Here is a 19,410-nt window from a genome sequence, read left to right as displayed (position 1 = left end):
GACACTGAAAAAATATTCATGCTCATCACACAAACATTATAAATATTTATATATTAATATTTTATTTTATGTTTTTATTTGCCTATATTTTGTTTATGTATTTGTAAGTAGTTATTTGAATGTAGGTTTATAATAATTTTACACCACCTTTTTGTTCTCGCTCTTGTTGTCTCCTAATCCTAAGGTTGCCTGGCAGAGATCGCTTTTAAGTGATAAGGCCGCCTTTTGTATTCTACTCCAGTTTTTTGTGTTTCCCTCTATTCATCCTTTATTTTCCTAACTGTGTAGTGGTGTACAAATAAAGAGTTTAAATAAATAAATAAAACATTTATCAGTAGTGGGAATCGAACCCACGACCTTGGACTCAGAAACCAGGGTCGCTGCCCACTGCGCCAATCGGCCGTTAAAGATTGTCGATTTAGTGCTCCGGTGCGATGTCGCGTAGAAAGCGATTAGTGGTATGACTACCATAATACCTAGCAGGTTAGCCCACTACCATTTTAGGATTGCATCATCATTTACCACCACGTGAGATTGCAGTCAAAGGACTGATTCCGGTGAACATACGGAACCCTGACTACGTGAGTCTGGGACACACTTGGCTTGATTTTTTTTTTCATATAAGCTGTTTGGCAGTAACACAGGCCCGCGTGGCCAAAAATGAGGATAACTTGATTAACATAAAAATGTATAATGAAATATGTATGGAGAATAACTTGCCAAGTCACACGGATTATGACTTATAATACCACCCACACAAGCGATTACTCGAGAATGTCGAAATGAAATATGATTTTTAAAATTAAATAAACTGTGATGTGTTATTTCAATAAAAGTAACCTCACGTAGAACTAAGGATTATTTATTATTTATTTATTTAAACACTGCACGATTATTAAAAAAGTACGCCATCCAGTCGCCATATTGTTTTTTTTCCAGTTTAGTAGTGTCACTCGGGTTAGACACAATGATGTTAGAATTCTAAAAGCAATCCATCCCATACATTCGAATCTGTTTGACCATTAAGAAGTTATGGTGTGATATAAAAACTTATATACAAACATGAAAACACAAAATTCCTTCCTTTGGCAGTCGTATAAAACGCGTACATGCTTTTAAATTGGCGTCTGCCTTTTGTATTTGCGTCCAAGTGTCCGGTCTGCAGAGAAAGAACTTGTATTTTATTGGATGGCAACACAGTTCTTTGAACTACGGCCTGTCAATATTTCCGTTTACCTTTAGTTCTTCAAAACACGGACCCTAAAGTCTCACCTGAATTCCAACTCGTTTTTGAACGGTATGTTATAAAATATTTAATAATAATGCCTTCGCAGATTTCTCGTGAAATAATTTATTAAATCCGGTATCGAACAACAGGGTTATTCAAGGCACGTTCGTGATATCTTTTTTAAATTCCGGCTTTTGTATTAACGGAATATCAATTATTTTGAATATTTTTGGTTATTCGTTAACTTTATACTATTTTAACGACCAAATGCCTATTTATTTACTGCTTCGGGCAATGAAAAGTCAAATACATTTCTTTGAATGCACCAAGAGAAAAAAAAAAATTAGTAGATAATTATATAGCCTTGGGAGATTGAAAGGTTTTTCTAAGTATTGGAGGTTGAACTACGTTTGTAAAATCACAAAAAGTTTTGAGTGGAGGTTCGAGGTTCGCTTCACGGTAGAGGGAATTTAAAATTTCTTAATTTTGGCTGCTAGTCATGATGCAGTCTAAGATGGTAGCGGGTTAACCTTGAACGCTAAATCGCTTTACGAAACCTCTTTGTCAGAGGGGTAATAACTAGCCACGGATGCAGTAGTCTAGCCGAAGCAAACTAGCCTCCGCCGAGGATAAAACCCGGGACCTATCGCTTATACGACCACAGTGCTCACCACTGCGCCAAGGAGCTCGTTAAAATATAATATTAGAATATATATTGTTAAATAGACCTAAAAAAAAAGTTTAAACGGATTCTCAAAAGGTTATAGGTCTATTTAATGACACTTACACTACGAGGTAGAATATAACTATTCGAGGACGACTCTTTAATCAAAAGATAGTCTCTCCTCTTTTCCATAAAACTTGCTCTTGAACACGACTGCTATTTCTACAGTAAAACTTTACCAACGATATATTTCTACAAACAAACTGTAATAGTCACGGAAGGAAACGGTCATAATACAAAGAGAAATCCTGCAATTTCTTCTTTTGTAAACTCGATACGAGTGTATGCATTTCGTCGTGCAATTTTCATTGACATTGGAAAAATGGTAATGTGATGACATGGATTTTAAATCTTAAAGATATCTTATTTCTGAAGCTGTTTATTGTACAAAAGTATGATTTAGTTATCTATATGTCTGTTTATTTAAATGTCACGCGCATCTTGTAATAATTACCAAACGGATTAGGAAAGAAGATTAAATGTTTACAAAGATTTTAATAATCATCATCTCAATCCATTACCTACGCTATTACAGAGCACGGGTCTGCCCCCATGAGAAAGGATAAAGGCCGGTCCACCACAATGAGAAAAAGTCCTCCACGCTGGCCCAGTGCGGATTGGTAGATGCACACACCTTTGAAAACATTATGTAGATCTCTCAGGCATGCAGGTTTCATCACGATGTTTTCCTTCACCGTTGAAGCAAGTGATATTTTTATTACTTAAAACCCACATAACTTAGAAAAGTTAGAGGTGCGTGCTGAGATGCATGGAAAGTGAAGTCGAGGTCTTGCGCTATCACCACTTCAAATGTCGAGGACTTTATAAGAAATAAGTCAGAATTAAATGCTGCAGCTTAGTCAAATTCATTCAAACAGTATCAAAATGAATTAAATCGTAGATACGTTGAGTCATCATTATCTTAGGCACTGATTTCTTCCGACATTATTAGGCACTGGTCTCTTCCGACAATAAAAGTAGGACGTTGTCCACCAAGTTGGCTCTGTACGGCCTGGTCTTCTTCACGTGTCTTTGAGGACATTATAGAGAACTCTCAGGCATGCAGGTTTCACTATGTTTTCCTTCACCGTCAAATAAGTATTATTAAATTGCTTAGAACTCGTACGAGAAGTAAATACTTTTTGGAGTATAGAATAGTAATTTATAGCATCACATTTAAATACACAGGGTACGTATAAAACTTTCATAATCCCGTACGAACATTTCTTTACTGTACATTTCATTGCACAACATTGTTCCGTAGGAAGTGTAGACAAGTTTAATCCTTAAAATAAGAGGATTGAAGTCTATTTTATACCAACCTTACAGTTTTCCGATACTACAAAACCACTCTACTATTGAGAAAGTGCAAATGTCATTGGGAGGTAAGGTGTGAGGTGCGGGAAACTTTTCCTAAGATCATCAACAGAATATAAAAAATAGAATCAGAAATTCGGAACTGCACACAAAATTGAAGCTCAACCCCGTCTTCTCGAGCATCCAAAATCAATAAAAAAAATCCACAGTTTAGCAAGCATATCGTTTGGAGCAGATCACACCTCGAATACTGTCATCTCGCCGCCATATTCTAACCATTTTAATACACCGTGTATTCTAAAACCAAAACCAAACCAAAGCCACAGGATTCGCCCGTGGTTCTACTCTACTGAAAAAGACATGCCGACGATAAGGCGTTCTGGTACAATGCCGTAGATAAATTTGATAAAAATCCTTCTTCCAAGAATACCGGCGTATTTTTTAATGAATATAATATGCAGTGGACGCTATCATTAAACTTCGTTAAAAGACCGTTATTATAGATAAAATATATATATATGACGATATAATCCACATTACTGGGAAGAAGTGGGTGAAAACTGTCCAAAATCGAAAAGTCTGGAAAGATATGGAAAAAGCTTTCCCCCATCCTATGGGATCCATCAAAAACTAGGACTAACAGACTGACACTAACTTAAGAAATTATTAAACAATCAGAACTAGTTTTATAGAAGTGTAAATTTTGATAAGATGGTATAAATAAAGTTTAATTATTATTGTTAAAAGTCCCGTAAACAATAAAAAAAATTGTCGGAGGCTACTTTCTATTTCCGCTTATCTAAGTGGCAATTCTTTAACACGATGAAGTAAATTATTTACGGAACTGTATGATCGTTAAGCTGCGTAAAAGTCGAGCCGAATGCAAAATTGCCACGTGCAAGTTTACAAAACTGGGAAAAGCAGGATTTCCTACTTTCTTTGTTTTATTTTTATATTACACGGTCGTAGTGTGCGAACTGAAAATAGAGCGCATGCAACTCTTCAAATTGCAACTTCGCAGAAGCTTTATCTGGGGTGGTTCGGTGAACTGGAACGTTTTATTTATGAGTGCGTTATTAGTTACTGTACGAATAAAGGATGATTTATCCCAAAGCTGATATATTGTTACTGTTTGATTAAAGCCGTGTGTTTGAACGCGCTAATCTCAGGAACTAACCATCCGATTAGAAATTTGATTTATACGTTACATATCCCGTTTATTGATGAAAGGCTAAATTCATTGAATTTTCCACGAATGAAAAAGCGTGTATGTAAATTACATTGTAGTAAATTATAGCGTACGGGGTTTAGATATAGGCGTTTTCTAGATGACATTGAATAGCCACTAAATTTCTACCTCTTATTTACAAAGTAAATAAAACACTGATTCATCATCATTAGTTTTTTTTTTATTATTAAAGGCGTGTGAAGATTTGGCCAGCGTAGTGGGCTATTATGTCAGAGGATAACTGAGTGCGAACCAAAAAAAAAAAAACAACCCATTAGCGGCCACTACAGGACACGGATCCACCCAGAAGGCCACTACGCTGGCCAAGTCTTCACACCCCTTTAAACCTTTAAAAACATCACGGAGACCATTAAGGCATGCAGGTTTCAACAAACACTTATTAATTAACATATTATTATATTCTATAGGTATCAGTTACATAAAGAAATACCTGCATATAGATAATAAGAGAATTCATGGCAACCAGTGTAACAAGCCATCGTTATCCTTGAACCGTCTCGTGTGTTGCAAATTAAATCTTACTTTGCCATAAAAATTACTATCACCTTTATTAGAATTATTAAATAATTGTTAACATTATCTTACTCAAAAACTATGAATAAAAAAAGGCATCGAATGTTTACAGCCTCAACCACTGGAGCATTATTAACGAAATCTGACAATTGCATTCTGCAAATGGGCGTAACATACTATTTATCCCGCGAAAGTACGTGGGATGAAAAAAAAACCTTCTTTACCTATGCACAGTTATATAGATTATCATATAAACCTATTACCGGCCCACTACAGAGCACGGGTCTCCTCTCACAATGAGAAGGGGTTAAGGCCGTAGTCCACGACGCTGGCCCAGTGTGGATTGGTGGACTGTTATATAGATAATAAATAATAAATAAATATACTACGACAATACAAACATCGCCATCTAGCCCGAAAGTAAGCGTAGCATGTGTTATGGGTACGATGACGACTGATGAATATTTTTAGAATAATAATATAGATAAATACTTGTAATGTACAAATAAACACCCAGGCATTGAAAAAAATTCATGTGCATCATCCAAACATTTTTCAGTCGTGGGAATCGAACCCATGGCCTTGGACTCATAAACTGATTTCTGCTGCTCGAAAGCAGGATTGCTGCCTGCTACGCCAATCGGCCGTCATATGAATTTAGCTTACAGAATTTTCTGTATGTCGAAGCCAGACATAGAACCGATTTTAGTCGAGGAAAACAAATGGTTAATGAACAAAGTTGCAGGCAACAGTTAGTAATAAATAAAGGGTTTAGCTATTATAGAGACACTTAAAGCTCGCTAATAAGAAAAAAAAGGATCTTTTACAAAAAAGACACACCTAAGACCCTAATTTAAGCTGAAATCCCTTCGTCTACAAAAGGTCTTCCTGCACCATATTACGGTGCTCAGATTTACCTTAATACCGTATATTAGATATAAGGAAAACTATTTTCTTCTTGTACTCGAGTCTTATACATGTTTTGCCCGCGTAATATATATTAAGATAAACGATTTAAGGAAAACAATATTAATAATATTCCATATAGGTAATTTATTTGGGCTTACAAGATTTGTAAGATACAATTTTAATCGAAATAACATACTGTCTCGGTTGTCTAGTGGTTAACATGTTCAACTACGGATCGTGAGGTCCCGGATTTGAATCCTGACATCGGCCTCAGAATTATTAAGTATTGTGTACTTTCTGTTGAAGAACTTTCAGTGCTGACCTGGAGTTAGGAAATTGGTGGTGTCAACCCCCGTGCCTCGAAGAGCACGTTAAACCGTCGGTCTCGGTTATTGTCACTGTGTTTCCTAATTCTTACAACTTAGACATTTTTAAAACGAGAGTGAACGGGCATCTTCTAGGCAAGCGCGTCCCATCTAAGGCCACATCACATCATACACTTTCCATTAGGTGAGATTGTAGTCAAGCGCTAGTCTATTACAGTTTAAAAAAAACTTGTTCATCATAGTCGCCAACCCACATTGAAGCAGCGTGGTGGACCTTTACTCTTAAGGCGAAGCTGCCCAGCTGTAGAACGTTAATAGGCTGCAGATGACTAACGTACTGACGTTGATACCCCTGTCTTAAACGAGTGATAATAATTATTAAAGTTCACCAAGCCGTATTGGAGACGTTTACTGGGTTTCTGTTAAAAAAGAGAGGCCTATGGCTAGCTAGCTATGGAACGTTAATAGGCTTATGACGATAATGACATCAAACAAATCTTAAACAAGAATAAAATGGGACAGAAATAATACAGCAAAGCTTTGAAGTCGTCCCTTTGAAGAAATTTAGTTCAAGGGTTAACTGAATGTCTTTTAAACACGGCAAGACCTATCAAAACACTTTCTAAAATAGAAGCTATTCTCAAAATTATGACCCCGGACGGCGTAAAACATTTATTTAGATTAAATTTAATAAAATGCGATTTTTCAACTGAATAAGTCATCTATTTTCCTGCTCGGTGGCCTGTCGTGGCAGGGTAAATTTCCCAAGTTTATTGAATCTTAAAGGCTGTGTCACACTTTACACGTAAAACCTGACTCGATGTTATTTTGACCTTACACGTGGCGCGAAATGACCGGAAGGGCTAGCATGCGCCACGAGATTGGTGTCTACCCATTATCTCGTCTATCTTTATACAAAGAGTACGAGTAACGGGTAGAGATAATTATCTTGTGCATATGCTAGCCCTACTTGTGTTGATAATTTTCTGATGTTAAACGGACAATAGGAAACTAAGACAGTATTTCGCAATCTGCAATCATCCGAGTATATAGGTTTCAAATAGGTATTAATTAGATACCCAGCAAAACCTACGTGTCTACGAGCGGGCGCATCTAACCCTACCGTATAGATATGTTGGTAACGAACTAAAAAAATAATACGAATTTTGTAGTTTCCAATCATGCTTTGCCATTATCAAATTTTTCGATTGGCAAAAAATATTTTTTTGTGATACGAAACTATGCCATGGATAAACAAAAGATAATCCTTCCAGCTGTTTCATAGTGCTTAGATGGCTAAAATCCATATATCTTCACTTTCACACGTCATGTTTTAAATCCAACGATTTGTCCCAATGTTTCTAGACATAACGTAGTCCGGTGGTTATAAATTTAATGTGTTTCCAGCGTAAGGGCTATTTTAGTAAAAATTCTTGTACACTCTATTTAATATTGAGCAAATGATTTATTTCGGCATCAATGGTGGAAATAAAATAAGGCATAAAAAGTAATCTTTAAATGACGACAAAGAAAAACAATCACCGACGCTATTTTCCGGATGTTCAGCGAATTTTTCAATGAAAATTCTTTTAGACAGCTGCTGATATTTAAAATATAAAGAAATGAAGGATAATATAGTAGCTATGTATGCTATATATTCGACTGAATATTGTCTGCGATAACGTACTCTTGTATTTCGGTTTTTAAAAGTCCTCGGCATCGATTATTGCACGTTATACCTTATCGCCAAATTGTACGTTATACCTTATTGTGCTGTTGTATTTGTATCTCTGTAAATTTTCTCTGTGGTGTACAATAAAAGTGTATTCATTCATTCATTCATTCATTATTTTTCTGTGGTAAGACCTTACCTCCTACCTAGAAAAGTACCTTTCTTCAGGATGCAAGGTTTCGAAAAGATTGCTTTTGCTACTAGGCCAACAACCTGATGCGTAGGTGTTAAGCTACATTAGCCTATAATTACACCCGTATCCACGGTCCACTGATCAAAGACAGCAATGGTTTCGGCAGACGCAGGCTCCGCGGTAGTAGCTCCCCGGACGAACTCTGCTCCAAAAAGCTCTTTTTCTACTTAAGGTATGGTATTAAATCGATAGTTAGTAAAACTTAGTATGTAAAAGTGTTTAAGCTCATTATTTTGCAGTTAATCAACATTTCTTAAAAATACTCCAACTTCTCACCTCCGCAGACCCGTCATGACCACGATCCATGCAAATGGGTCGAAATACTGACTTTTGTTGACTACATTTTTCCTAAAACTTTAATTTTTTTTTCGATATAAAAAAGTAGAATACCGTTAAAAGAAAATAAAAGCAATTTGAAGCGGAGATAGAAAAGTCGTTAGTGCTTCGACTTCACTTTGGGGGGGCCAACTACGAATCCCTGCGCTAACTATATTTATATTAGTATACTTTAGTATATCTCGTACTCGTACCTATACGAATTACTGTCCCACGTTTATGTTTGTATATATGTGATAGTATATATGTAAATAAATTAGACCACGTATCCTGCGTCAAATTCAGAAAGAGCCCGTTATATATAACGTGCTAAAACAATTACCGGCAGTGTCAGGGCACCGGTTTCTTTTCAGATTGAGAAGGACTTCGACCGTAGTCCACTACACTGGCCATACTTTGAGAACATTATGGAGAATTTTTCTCAGAAATGTAAGTTTCTTCACGATGTTTTCCTTCAACGTTAAAACAGAGGGCATTTAATTTTTAAAATACATAACTTTGAAAAGTTCGATCCGAGGTTTGAACTCTGTCCCTCCGAATGTTAAGCTGAAATCCTATAACCTCTAGGCTTTCACTACTTTGTATGAATGAACGAATGAATGAATGTATGAATATACTTTTATTGCACACCACAAAAAGTACATAGAACAAAAAGAAGAAGAAGTATAACAAATCAACGTATACAATTTGGCGGCCTTATCGCTGCATAGCGATTTCTTGTATAATATTTGTATAACAACAAAAAATATATATTTATAAATTGCTTAACACCATACCAAAGAGTGTTATTTTAAGAACTTTCCCCTGTCGTCGTAATATAAAACTCCTGTACAGAAACATTAATTAATTCTACGAAAAAATTGTAATAAATATTCAAGTAGGCCTTTTAAGTTACTTTGGATCAAAGGCAATTTACCACCGACTCGGAAAGCTGGTTTTAGTGACGCAGAATTAGAATATCAGGTTATAATTAACCACCAACCAATTACTTTGCTATTTTTTATCTTTCCTATGAAAAGTGACGTATATTTGTGTCGTGTGTATGTTATGTGTGTGTTCCGATTGTGTAATGTTAAGACTACTTATTTACTATAGTAACACTAGATTTGCTCGGCGGTGTTACATACGCTAAATTAATAAGAAAAGACTAAAACAATTCCAATATACCCTGGCAATACTAGGCCAAAAATAACTACTCTTAAATCACAATAGAAATACACAAATGAAATAAATAATGAATAATTTATAGAAACAGAATATTTAAATGGACAACCCATTGGCGCAGTGGGCAGTAACCCTGGTTTCTGAGTCCAAGGGTGTGGGTTCGATGATCAAAACTGAAGAATTTTTGTGTGATGAACATAAATGTTTTTCAGTATCTGGGTGTCATTATAAATATTCATCAGCCATCTCAGTACGGGTGTATTGTAGTAGTAAATTTATTATTATTTTTCTTTTATTTCTGCTTTGAGCTAGCATGGTTGACTACGGACTTAAGCATTTATCACTGTGGAAGGAGACCCGTGCCCTGAATTGGGGTGGTAATGGGTTGATACGAACCTATACAGAACTGAAATCATATGTAAAATTCTAATTAATTAATTGACTTTCAGAGTTTTGCGAACACAAATCGAAGCTTAATTTGTAAAAAGATAACCTTTTAAACAACCGATTGACCGAAAGATATTATGCCAAATCAGACTACTAGTACAATCAGTTCATGAAATTAACAGAGGGATCAACAGAGCAGTGTTTTAATAAAATCCGAAATCCCAGAATGCACTTGATCCAATAACATCCACGATCAAACCATCGGTCCCCATTGACCAATAACCAGTCACGTCGGTATCAAAGCTCTTTATCAAGGGCGCACTCATTCACTGTCAACAGAACACTCTGTTATATCACATTCATATCATGTCATGATATCGGCACATATCAGATAAGTGCATATCAAACTTTTAGTGCAGTGGTACGCTGGTGCAATACAGATAAGAGTTTGGGTTTGGTTTCTTGATAACATAATTTTAGGGAAGTATGCATTTTTTGATGCGTGAAATTAAGGCATAGATTGTACTGCAAAGAAGTACGTAATCAAAAAAAATTACTAACGACTTATGAAATTCAACGATTTTTCGTAAATAAATATTTCTCCGTATAGCCACCATAATAGTTTTTTAATAATAAAATTACAGCCAGTGTCAATCGTGAGGATAAAAACATTGTAACTATGTCCAATGCATATAAATATGTGCAGGCGGTAAGAAGCTATGGTGGGACGAACAAACTCACATACATACATATATTAACCACCAAAATCATTTTTTTCTATTCAAATAATTACGTACCAATCCGATGGCCCACCTGATATAATGGAAGACTATATACAATGGGAAAAATTTGAAATGCACTTACTTTGTTTGTAAAACTGACATTATATTCCTTATTTGATGATCTTGTTTAAACCGTCGATTGGATTGAAGAGTCTGTAGCAAGGGTTTACGTTCGAGATTTGAATTTAGCCATAACCATTTCTGAATGCCTTGAAGAGTATCTAAGGTTGTCAATCTCGGTTATGATTAAAGACATAATTTCGTATTCGGTTTGTCTTGTACGATAAAATATTACGTACGTATTTAACTTTAGTTCTTGAAATATGATTGAGTAAGCTTTTGCCTTTGTCGGTATTCTACATGATATTATCCTACAAGGCATTCCAGAGAGTTTTTTCATGTCATACTTTATTTTTTAAATATGGTGAGTTCAATCTGGAATTGGACCATTTTTTTCATACTGACCTAAACTTTAATTGAACCTAGAACATCATATTATAATGCTAGTATTCACACCTAATACGTACCAGATATAGCCCATGTTACTCTTACATAAATCGATATCATGCAAAATTTATATGAAATGCTATTGTGGCTAATATTATGTGGCGTACGATATAATTGTTTTCATTCATGTCTTTACTCGTTCATTCATAGACAATGGGCTTTCAGCATTGAATCATAAATAGTGTTTAAATATTTATCACGATTGGTATTAATTTATGAACCATTTATTATATTAATATCATAAAGACTTTATATAAACATATATATAGTTATATAAAGGAATGAACTTGCTTTGCAAGCAAGATCGCGTCAACCTTTTTTGAACTTTATCTGTTTCTAATTAATATAGGAAAATATAGTTAGTACACTAAGTAAGTGTTGTAAATTTTATACAAAATAAGTGTAAAAGTTTGTCCATTTCGTGATGTATCTATAGACAAAAATATAAAATATAGTTATTATATGTAAAACAATAAACTAATAAATTCATATTTATCTGTAATGAACATTAAGTAATATTTTTTGATTGAAATAGTTATATTATTAAAATAAACGTAATAAATATTGCTTTGAAATATATGCGAAATAAATAGATAAGTTATCAAGCACTTTTGAAATTACAACGTTAATATAATATGAATCAAAAATTCTTTCATGGAATTAATTCAAATAGCATTCTGTTATTTTTTTCATTCAAAGTTTGCAATAAAAACAACGAACCTGTTACATAACAATCACGTAAAGGAAAGAAACGGAAAAATTATCAACTATTAAAAACACATCACTTAAAATATCACTTGACACTATTGCTTTTTTTTAGTGAAGAATCGCGAAGTTAGACAGAGAGAGATAGATTTAGAAAGAGAGGCATATAGACGTGCACTCTGATCGTGGCGAAGAACGATACTGGCTACGGGCTACGGGCTACGAGGCTACGAGATTCGTAGCATCCCCGCGCGACTACGTAATCTCACACGCTACGAATAATTTGCATTATGTTTTTTACGAAGGGTTCGTAAGAGAATTTGACCTTCCTTAAGCTTCTTTTTGTTTGTTTTGATCTCTTTTAGTACAATACATTTATTATGTCTTATACGCGTATACTCCATAAGATTGCTCAATTTAACAATAAAGTACCGGTTGATATCTTGGGGATGTCTCTAAATAATTTCAAAGTTTGTATTAATCAAAAGCTTATAGAAAAGTCCTATTATAGTATAAAAGATTACGTAAACGATAATACCTAAGCTTGGATGTGAACTGTGTCTCTAACCAGGTTGTTTCTTAAATATTTTTAAATGACAATGTGTGATGGTGTTACCAAAAAGAACACCCGGCTAAGTTTGTTCTGGGCTTCTTCTTAGACTAAGGGGCGTTTAGAAACGTCGTAGCTTTAGTTCTAAGTTTACGAATATCCGTACTCACTACTATGTACACATTTTGTATGTAAACAACGGATTAAAAGTGCCATCTATGTGCTATTTGAATAAAGAAATATTTGACTTTGACTTTGACTTCCACATGTACTTGTAATCACAAGTCAAGTCAATCAAAATCTTTATTTCCTCTTCATTGCGTCCCAATATTAGTTAAATAAAAAAAATAGTATGTATTTATGTAACTTAAGACTGGCTCCATTAAACGCGATAAAACTAAAATGAAAGCAGTCACATTGGCACGTAAGAGGCTAATTATGCGAAGTGTTGTGACGGTAAGTTTTTGGCACAGAATCTAGTTTTGCAGGTTGATGACCGGAAACCTTTTTGATGTTAATTCATACTGGAAAAAGGGCTTTAAACCAAAGCTATCCTAGATATTACTTATTCCTTTTAGTGTTTTCTTTGTATCGTGGTAGAACAAAGTATTAATATACAACGCGTTAGTCGGTTAGTTAGAATGTTCGTCAAAACATAACGAGCTAAGATTTTTTAGTTGAGTTTGCCAACCAACCCGCATTTGATCAACATGGTGCGTTCAAGTTATTTTTGCTCTGTAAGAGAGATAAACTATCTTGCAGTATGATGATGGTAAATATTAAGCAAATAATACTAATCTTGTGACCCAAAGAAGGCGAGGCGTCCCTTTGAACGGCATATTATAGAATTATTCGGAAAGTACCTAAGTTATTGGATAGAAGCAGGCTTTTATTTACGGAGTTCCATGATATATTATGAAAATAAGGCTTAATTTGCTATTCTTCGCGAAAAGCAGGAGAATATGTATGGTGTAATTTATAATTTCTTCAATCCTCCACACCAATCAGATCTTTAGATACCGTTTAAATCCAAAACCGGAGCATCCTCGGGAGATGTTGACTTTACAATGAAAGTCTTAACAATTATTAATTGTAAAGTCGACATCCCCTGAGGATGCTAAATTGAGCTTAATTTTCATAAGTACCTACGTTATTCTATTTTCATCTCCATATGAGTCAGATTAATTCAATAAAGAATTGAAACGCTTCAGTAAAAACAACCTGTTATAGCTTCAAGAAATATTAGATATACTAAAATCATCAGGACAAAGGTTTTAAATATATACTTTTTGGGTAAAATTTAAATGTGTTGGTTATCAAACACGGACCTCCTGAAAAGAAGCTCGAAGTGTGCAGCACCAAACTTGGTATTGCAAGAAAAAGTTATTGCTAAATAAACACTGAGCAGCGCAAGCTTAAAACCTTTTATATCTCGATATATTTAGTGCAGTACCACAGACTTTCTTACACAAAACAGATTTACCGAAGCCACTGGTTCCGTACCCGTTTTTCACTAATTATGTAACGTTGGCGAAATTTATAAGAAGTAAGTGCACTCACTAATTTCTCGGTCAAACGGTAGTAAATTTTTTCACAACAACGTGCAAGAGAAAAGTAGGTCAGCAATATAAACAATCGTGGCACCACTTGAATAGTTTTTAAATAGGGTTAAAAATTTCTTATAAATCTTCTTCGACCCACTAGCAACCCAGTTTTGCGTATTAATATACTAGTCTCCTAACAGGAGAAAAATTATATAGCCTAGTTTCTCTTGTCTGGTATAGCTGGCTTGACTAATGGCTTCTTCGGTGGCCAATTTCTACCCTAAATACAAAGATATGCAACGAAGTCATTCAGCTTTTTGTAGTATGAATAGCCAGGACTTAATATAACAGCCATCACTTTTACCGGTTAGTCCACTACCATTGAAAGCTGCAAGGTAGAATAAAATAAAGGTCACCATTATTATCAGCATCAACCCATAAACGGCCCACTACAAGACAAAAGTCACACGTCTTTGAGAACATTATGGAGAACTCTCAGACCGGTTTCCTCACGATGTTTTCCTTAACCGTTAAACCAAGTGATAATTTATTGTAAAAATTAAAACGCTCATAACTTCGACAAGCTAGAGTTGCATGCCGGGAATCTAACTCGATCCCCTATAGAATGAGGCCGACATTCTAACCACAAGGCTATTACCGTTTTTTTCTTAAATCATATGCAGTCCTTTGCATGAATGTACCAAGCTGTTTGCAAGCAGAAAAAGTGGCGTATGCTAATTCAACTACTAAATATGCTCATAACAGCCTTTCTTCATGATATTCAATAACCCTCTGACAAGTGTGCAGAATAGGTAGCAGGACTGGCCGAAATTGGTAACCAAGTTTTGGGGTACGCTTTATGGCCCACTGGGCTACAAGTGAGAGAGTCCATCAGGGAGACTCAAACTCTTGTTCTGTTAAGTCACTTCACACACGCCACTCATAGTTAATCAATCTCAATATGACTCTGTATATTCAAGGACTGTAGACATGTGTGAAAAATAGATTAACGAATATACTCTTTTCGACAGCAGTAATAATTTAAACCCAATAGTATACAACTAAGAATATAAGGTGTCCCTGCTAGGATATTATGTCCTCTTCTCTCCTGTACCAGGTATCATGTTGTTGCAAGTAACGATCCAGGTACCAAATAAAGAAAACACACACACATGATGTGTACATGCAAATCGCTTTAGCTAATTAACTGTGAGATGGACGATTGGCGCAGTGGGCAGCGAACCTGCTTTATTAGTCAAGGCTCTGAGTTCGATTCCCACAACTGGAAAATGTTTGTGTGATAAACATGAATGTTTTTGATTGTCTGGGTGTTTATTTGTATATAATGAATATTTATGCATATTCTTCATAAAAATATTCATCAATCATCTTAGTAAATAACACAAGCTATACTTACTTTGGGGTTAGATGGCAGTGTGTGTATTGTCGTAGCCACAATTGATCAAGTTTTAACCGCAAATTATATTTTAATATTAAAATATCATAGGGTTTCTGGAGGGTATATATTTCGCGACACTCGCAGGAGAACCACGCATGTGCGACCCTCTAATTGGGACTTCGTATCCGTTCCCAGTAAAGTAACCGTATATGCTTGGTACTTTGAATAAGCATACAATAATATTATTATGCCATACCAATTCCTGAGAACTCCATCGCTTTTGATATATTGCCTAAGTGAATATAGCCTCCAGCTCACATACATCACGCTATGCGACTGTTACTAACATTGCAGCTTTTATTAATTCAAATTGACATAGATTTGCGTGGGAATTTTTTTTTATAAAGTAAAAATTTACTTCAATATTTTTGATTCATTTTTAGGTATTCCATCTGGCACTAGCTCACCTACTGCATGGATGTTGACAAAATTATTTTCATATTCTCTACATCAAAGGGATGGTATGATCATACCAGGATACTTTTGAACCCAGCATATAAAAGAATTACTACGGTATTAAAAAATATCTTGAATCAATAAATCTATTTTTGTGTCATTAAGTGAGCTAACCAATATAAAGTTTTTTTTTCGACGACCCCCCTGGTGCAACGGTGAGCGCTGTGATTTTCAGCAGGGGCAGTTTATGAAAAATATGTAATTGCAGGGGCAATTTGGGAATTTATAATTTCTGAAATGTCTCTGGTCTGGTCCGGCTGTTGCTAGTTACCACCCTACCGACAAAAACGTGCTGCTAATCGAGTACGCCTGCTACCATCTTAGACTGCATCATAACTTACTACCAGGTGAGTTTGCAATCAAGGGCTAACTTGTGGTGGAATAAAATAAAATAAAAACAATGAAATAAAGTCAATGAGTGCTAAGAATGTGATAAAGTTAATTACACAAAGGCAAATGCAATCATCTTGAAATAAGGATGTACATTGTACAGGACTGAAAAGCATATTAAGATAAAATGAAGAAAATGCCAATGACCACAAAGGGCGGTAACACCAGCGAAAGTGATTAAATTACATTTTTAATCAAAATGCAAAAATCGCCTCTGGATTAAGTGCGTTTATATGTATTTACAACCACTTTTCCCCATTTCTAGGAAAATGTTAGTTACATATTGTTTTGTTGATACATTTGGGGGCCGATTTGCGCGGTGGGCAATGTCTCTGCTTTTTAAGTCCAAGGCCGTGGGTTTGATTCCCACAACTTGAAAATGTTTGTGTGATGAAAATTATTATTTTTCCGTTATCTGTAAATATAGTAAATATTTATGTACTCGTATATTATTCATAAATATGAGATGACTAATGACAGTCATCTCAGTACCCATAACACAAGCTACGTTCACTTTGAGGCTAGATGACGATGTGTCGGTTGATGGTGTGATTTATAATATACTAGTTGTACCCTGCCACGCTTCGCTGTCGCACATTTTTATGGAATGGTTGAGAAATGAGAAACAAAACAAAGAATACATTACATATAAGTTTAATTTTTCAATATTTGTGGATATATATAATATTTTTGTTTTTCCCCTGCTGCGTAGATATAAACACTCGCGGATATGTGACTGATGCAAAAAATAGATAAAAACAATCCTTGATGCGGACCTTATATAATGCTAAAATTTCAGCTCGATCGGTGTAGAACTTTTTGAGTTTTTCAAGCGTACACAAACCAACATAATTTTTATATATATATAGACAGATAAACACCAAGAAACTGAAAAACATCATGTTCATCACACAAACACCTTCCAGTTGTGGGAATCGAACCCACGGCCTAGGCCTCAGAAAGAAGGGTCGCTAACCACTGCGCCAGTCAGTCGTCAAATAAAAAACTTACATTCGCATTTTTAATATTAGGAATGAAGTTGGACTTACGATAATGAATGGATGAATGAGTGAATGAATGAATACACTTTTATTGTACACCAAAGAAAAAAAGTAGTTACACTTAGAGAGTACAATTTGGTGGCCTTATCGCATAACATAGCGATTTCTTCCAGGCAACCAATGGCGTAAAAGGAAAAAAACATAGAAAAGAGGTAGGTGGTGCAATAAATAATATTTAAAATTATACAAATATATAAATAAATATATATATATTTTATATATAATGAACCAAGATGGTCCGGATTTAAAATTAACGCTCGAGCTCTTAAGAGAATGCATTCAGCACAATGCAGATGAACCTCTAGTTTGTGCTTATTTGACACAACGTTAACGTTTGATTAAACGTTATTCTAATGCTTCTATTATCTAGACCTTTGAGTTAATTGCTCAAGTAATGGAAGCCGCCCAAGCGCCAATGCCGTTTGGGCATTTGGAATGTGTGGCAAGTTTTATTCATAAAAATAATGGCATCTCTTCGATTATATCCCATTCAAATATTATCAACTTCGGTCAGGTAGGTCTTTCAAATTTCAAAATTCATTTCTTTCAAGTAGGCCTAATTAATAAGCACTTTTGAAACGTCAAGTCAGTCTGTTTGTAGTGATTCTACCACCGCTTCGGAAGGCAGATTCCACTGAGAAGAGCGGGCAAGAAACTCAGCAGATTGCTCTTTTCCAACATCATTTTAAAGTTTAACAATCTTTAGAATTTTTCTGTTTTGTGAGAGATGACAGTTTATTTCCACTTTTTATTTATAATAACTAATGTTTACAATTACTTTTGCTTAACAAAGATTATATTATTATAAATATATTGCGAGACTACTGTAAGAATACCTATTTCTTTAAAATTGGTACGAAGGGATTATTTCTTACTATGAATAAATAAAAAAATAAAATAAAAAAGCCATTTATTCTACTACCAATAAATATAGAAATACATATTACATTTATTCACATAATTAAGCTACATAACATAATTAAATTTATACATATTTTAACAAATTACAAATTTAATTTTATTACATTTATTTGATAAGAATTGGAGACTAGCTCCAATTCTTATTTATTTTGTTGTGTTGTGGTAGAAGTCGCCTCTCTGGCGTAGGCCTCCCCCAGCTCTCTCCATTCCCTTCTTTCCTTAGCATTTCTCATCCACAAAGGTCCACAAACTTGAGTAAAAACGTCCGCCCAGCGTTTCCTTGGTCTTCCTCTTTTCCTTTTCTTATTCCGTGGCAGCCACTCTGTCAATATTTTCGTCCATGAAATGGTATTTGCTCTGCAAACATGACCTGCCCATTTCCATTTTAGCAATATAACTTGCCTCAGGGCGTCGCTAACACCCGTTCTTTTCCTGAGTTTTTGGTTATTTAGCCTGTCTGACAACTTTACCCCCAGCATGCTCCTTTCCATTTTCCTTTGGCATACCGCAATTTTCTCCTCATCCGCTTTTCTAAGTGTCCATGTTTGGCATCCATAAATTAAGCATGGGAGAATTGCTACTTACTTGTTATTGCTACTTTACTTCTTACTATGAATACATTAGAATAATTTACATTAGAACAACTGATCATTCTACTTTCACGCATATTGTACCCTCGAGAAATCTGAAATCTGATTGGTGTGGAGTAATAAAGATTGAAGAAATAATAAATTACACCATACACATTCTCCTACTATTCGCGGAGTATAACAAATTAAGATTAATTTTCGTAATATTACATTAAAATCAATTCATAATTTAAAAAAAATTATATTACATGTTTTTATATATGTATCTAGTACACCGGTATTTATTGAAATAAATATGAGAAAATAGAAAACACAATATTGTTCGTTAGGCACGGTTAGTGACCCATAGGTGACTAATTCAATTGGA

At 34.9% G+C, this 19,410-nt stretch overlaps 1 protein-coding gene across 2 annotated transcripts in view; it reads right to left on the bottom strand.

Moving 5' to 3' along the window:
* LOC120627971 (synaptotagmin-7) overlaps positions 1-19,410 on the bottom strand; it is a 429,893-nt gene that overhangs the window by 349,854 nt on the left and 60,629 nt on the right. The window contains exon 1 of one of the 2 annotated variants that reach the window (XM_039896111.1): positions 12,088-12,243. The exons of the other annotated variant lie outside the window; for it this stretch is intronic. The gene's annotated coding sequence lies outside the window, so the exon portion shown is untranslated. Of the gene's footprint in view, positions 1-12,087; positions 12,244-19,410 lie in introns of those variants that run through there. 2 annotated transcript variants of the gene reach the window in all.

Source organism: Pararge aegeria, chromosome 12, assembly GCF_905163445.1.
Source record: "Pararge aegeria chromosome 12, ilParAegt1.1, whole genome shotgun sequence".
NCBI classification, from domain to species: Eukaryota; Metazoa; Arthropoda; class Insecta; order Lepidoptera; family Nymphalidae; genus Pararge; species Pararge aegeria.
Note: the sequence above shows the minus strand (reverse complement) of the source record. Positions and strands in the feature narration are given on the sequence as shown.